Genomic DNA, 5,357 nt, shown 5'->3' with positions numbered 1-5,357 from the left:
GTGTTCTGCTCTGTTTTTTGTGCCCCGTTTCTGTATTTGCTCCGTTCTGTTTTTTGCTCCTTCCTGTTGCCTCCGTTGCCCGTCCCCCCCTTTCCTTCTGTATCCCGCCGCTGCTCCCCTGCGGCCCGCCCCCTCGCCGCCCCGCTCCCGCCACCGAGCTGCTCCTCCCTCCTTTCCCGCCTTAAATGGCGGCCGGCGCGCCAGAGGCAAGCCTGTCTGCGCCCGTCCGCGCCTGGACCGCGCCCAGCGCCAGAACCCCTGGTCCCCGAAGCCGCCAGAACACCAGACTGCACTACGACTCCGGCACCCTCCATGCACTCAACCCCGGACGAGATCACTCCTGCTACCGGGCCACCCCGAACGAGGTCACTCCTGCTACCGGGCCACCCCGAAGCGCACCCAAGGACCCTTCACCTGCCGGAACTGCAGCTTTACCAGTATCCGGCCCGCCAAACCAGCAACCAGAGAACCCAACCACCTCCGATGCATCCTGCTGAACACCCGCTCCGCTCGCAAGCACGCCATCGAACTCTGGGACCTGCTAGACTCAACCACCCCCGACGTCGCCTTCCTGACGGAGACCTGGCTGAACGCCACATCGGCACCCGACATCGCCATAGCCATCCCAGAGGGCTAAAAGATCTCCCGCAGAGACCGCGCCAACGGAGTGGGAGGGGGAATCGCCATCATCCACAAGGACACCCTCAGAGTCTCGACCAACACCGACAACACCCTCACCACCGCCGAGCACATGCACTTCCAGATCCACACCGACCCCAACACCACCCTCAGAGGAACACTCGTCTACAGACCACCCGGACCCCGACTACAGTTCAGCGACACCATCGCCGACCTCATCATCACACACGCCCTCGCCTCCACGGACTACATCCTCCTCGGGGACCTGAACTTCCACCTCGAGAACAACGACGCCAACTCCACCGCCCTGATAGACAACCTCGCAAACCTCTGACCCAAACAGCTCGTGACAACACCCACCCACGCCGCCGGCCACACACTGGACCACATCTTCTCCGCAAGCCCCCACGTCTCCTTCAACCACACCACCGAACCCCACTGGACAGACCATAGATGCGTCCACTTCATCTTCAGGAAACCCACCACACTCCACCACACCCAACAGCTGCCACGCCGCCGCTGGAGCATGATCACCGAGGACCAACTGACCACCGCCCTTGCCCTGAGCCCACCCGCAGACCCTACCGGCCCGACACCGCCGCCATCAACCTCAAACAGTGGATCTACAACTGCGCCGACGCCCTAGCCCCACTCAAGACCTCCGCAACCAATCACACTAACAAGAAAGCTGCATGGTTCACCAAAGACCTCCAGACCTCCAAGTGCACCTGTCGGAAGCTGGAAAAGAACTGGCTCCGCGACCGAACACCAGACAGCTACACCGCCCTCAAGGACGCCACCCGCAGGCACCACCAACTCATCAAGACCGCCAAGAGGACCGCCTGGACAACAACGCACACAACAGCAAAGAGCTCTTCAACATCGTGAAAGAACTCTCCAACCCCAGCTCCAACACCCAACGACATTCCACCATCACAAGACCTATGCGACTCACTGGCCACCTTCTTCCACCGCAAGATCACCGACATCCACGACAGCTTCAACACCGACACCCCCACCTCCGCCGCCGAGACCACCACCCCTGTGACCCCCACCCGCATCAGTCGTCTGACCACCTGGTCCAACGTCAGCGACGAAGACACCATCAAGACCATGAACTCCATCTACTCACCACGTCTTCAACAAAGCCTGCACAGCCATCGCACAACATCTCAGGAAAAAAATCAGCATCTCCTTCGAGACAGCAACCTTCCCGAAGAGCTGGAAGCACGCCGAGATCAACGCCCTACTGAAGAAACCCAAGGCGGACCCCAAAGACCTCAAGAACGTCCGGCCCATCTCCTTGCTCCCCTTCCCGGCGAAAGTCACGGAGAAGATAGTCAACAGACAGCTGACCCGCTACCTCGAAGACAACATCCTGGACCCATCCCAATCAGGCTTCCGCAGCAACCACAACACCGAGACCGCTCTCATCGCCGCCACCGACGACATCAGAATCCTCATGAACAGGGGGGACGCGCGAGCACGCGATTCAAGATGGCCGCCGCGTGAGAGTCTCCGTGCGAAAACTGCCCGATTTTATCCTTTAACGACAAATTTTATGTCAGGAAAGTGCTTTTGCGGAGGTTGCTATTGCTGCTGAACACCTACCTACGCTGTGGAACGTTTCTGGCCGTTTTTGAGCAACAGAAGTGGTTTCCTTTGTCGCCTGGTTCCATCTCCTCATTCTGCAGTAAGGTACAGCCAGGTTTCTGTCACAGGGGGCGGAGTGTTCATTCAGGGAAGGGCCTGGCTTTGGCCTAGCCACTCCCCCAGTCCATTCTAGCTGCTGCACCAGTATTTTTTCATAGATTTCCACAGCAATTTATTACTTTTGCTTTATTTTTTTCCTATTTTGACAATTTTGCATCTTTTTCTTACACAATGGAAAATAAAAGTAATATTAATAATAAAAGGAGGCAACAACAAGTCTCCCCTCCTCCTGCTAAGTCTAAAGCAGTTGAGTCTTCTGAACCTTCTTTGTCCTTAATATTGGAGGAAATTCAGGCACTTTGTGTCAACACAGACACTATTGCGTCTGAGGTAAAAAATGTGCGTAGAGAAATGGCCAGCTTGTCAATGAAAATTTCGGACAACTCTATCAAAATACAAGATAATAAAGCCAAAATTGACTCATTTTCTCCTCTTGTGACCAAAATATCGCCTTTATGTTCAATATTGTTGGACTTGGAAAATCGTAATAGGCAATATAATCTTCGCATTTTTAATCTGCCGGAAGATGTTGAGGGTAATAACTGTAGACTATATCTAGAGAAATTATTGCCAGGTCTTTTGCAAATAAAATTTACTGAAACATTTGAAATTGATAAGGCTCATAGAATTCCCTCACATAGGAATCCTTGCAGTACCAAGCCGTGACAAATGATTTTTAAGGTCCTTCGACATCATCATTTGGTCCTTATCAGGAAGGCTGCTAGAGAGATACCTTCTTTGATGGTAAATGGGCACAAAATATTTATTCACTAGGATTTCGCCAAAGAAACAGTCTTGATTCGCAAAGACTTTTCTGCTCTTTGCCCTCAATTGCGCAGCCTTGGCTACAAATATGGCCTCTACGACCCTCCCACGATGAGACTATGGAAGGATAATTTCTCAAAGTCTTTTCAGCGCCCAGAAGATTTGCGACATTTTTTGGCTCAACAGTCTCAACCTTCAATGGATACGGATGACTCTGCTGCTTGATTTAGGTTTTTTCTTTTGGCTCAGGACTTTCTTCTGACGCATTAATGACATTTCTTTATAGTGGGCTCCAGCGGTTCCGGTCATGCTTGTAACGCGCGTGTGCGTTTCACACTTCATATTTCTGTCGTTTGTTTGTAGTTTCATTATTTGTTTTTTCATTCCTTCTTTCCTTTTATCTAGTTTGGAGCTACCTTTTTCTCCTTTTTCTATCTCTATTTCTTTTCCTCTTCTTTTACTATTCTGTCACTGTTTCTCTTATGGCTAATATACATAATATTAAAATTGTATCATTAAATGTTAAAGGTTTACGTCATCCAGTTAAGCGTACAAAGATTTTAGATTATATAGGCAATTGCAAAGCTGATGTTTGTTTTATACAAGAGTCTCATATCGATGATAAGATTTTAGGATATATGAAGAAAAAATGGGTTGATACTATTGTTTCCTCTCCTGCTATTGGTAGGAAAAATGGTGTCGCTATATTTTTTGCAAAAAAATTACATTGTCAAATTTTGAGTAAAACTTTTGATAAGGAAGGCAGATATATATTAGTTAAAATTAAAGTCCATGACTCAATTCTCTTTTTATTAAATGTTTATGGGCCTACGGCTGATGACCCGATGTTTTGGAATACTCTCTCATCCGAAGTTCTGAAAATCGGTAATGTTCCTCTGATTGTTGGAGGTGATTTTAATGTCATTTCTGACCCTTTACTTGATAGAATATCTCTTACTAAGTTTCATACAACTAAGGTTTATTTTGCTTTCAAATCCTTTTTAAAATTACCAAATTAGTTGATATTTGGAGACTACATTTCACTACAGAAAAACATTTTACATTCTTTTCAAATCCTCATAATTCCCATTCTAGAATTGATTGTTGTTTGGTTTCTAGGCAACTAATTACTTCAATAACAACTCCTAGTATCGGTACCATTGACATTTCAGATCATGCTATGATCTCTTTAGTTTTGAATGTAAACTCAACTTATACTAAGCATTCTAGGTGGCAAATGAACACTGGCTTAATTTTACAAGACAATAACAAGTTTAAGCTTTTAAATGCTATTAAGGAATATTTTGTTCTCAATCCGGAAGGATCCACTTCTATGATCCATAGGTGGGATGCTTTCAAAGCGTATATTAGAGGGGTCACGATTTCTATTATGGCTCATGAGAATAAAACCTTTCATGCTCACAGTAAGTCCTTACAGATCCAAATCTCACATATATTACTTCCAACAACCCTCAATATAAATTAAAATTACAAAAACTACGTTATGAATTCAATTCAATCCTTAGTAAAAGAGCTGGTGTTCAAATCTCTAATGCCAGAGCCAAATTTAGTTTTCATGCTAATAGATCCGGAAGAATGTTAGCTAACTATTTACGCATTAAAAAAGATAAATCCCAAATTACTTCTATTCATGGTTATCAAGGTAAAGTTGCTCTCTCGCATAATGACATTGTTCATGAATTTTTTAATTTCTACGCTACATTATATAATAAACCAGATTCCCAAGATGTCTCTACAATTGATTCCTTTTTACAGTCTTGTGACTTACCCAAACTTTCGCAAATTTATAAAAATGGTCTTGATTCTCCTATTACTAAAGAGGAAATTCTCTCAGCTATTAAATCCCTTAAAAAGAATAAATCCCCTGGCCCTGATGGCCTACCCGCGGAATTTTATAAAGAATTTCAATCCCAACTTTTGCCTTTTCTGCACCAACTTTTTACATTTTTTGCTTCATCAGGTTCAACTTCTGGTTCTTTTAGAGAAGCCTTAATTATAGTACTTCCTAAATCTGATAAAGACCCTACTCTTGTCTCTAATTATCGCCCCATATCCTTAATTAATCAGGATTGTAAATTATATGCTAAAATACTTGCTACTCGGTTGGGCCCTATGTTAGATTCCATTATACACCCTGATCAATCGGGATTTATGAAGAATAGATACTCTGCTAATAACACATGATCTGATGTTATTGAACAGAGCTCTACTTTATTGAT

The sequence above is a fragment of the Lissotriton helveticus genome, chromosome 12 (assembly GCF_964261635.1).
Source record: "Lissotriton helveticus chromosome 12, aLisHel1.1, whole genome shotgun sequence".
In the NCBI taxonomy this organism is placed as follows: domain Eukaryota; kingdom Metazoa; phylum Chordata; class Amphibia; order Caudata; family Salamandridae; genus Lissotriton; species Lissotriton helveticus.
The sequence above is the reverse complement of the archived record's forward strand: the minus strand, read 5'-3'. Positions refer to the sequence as shown.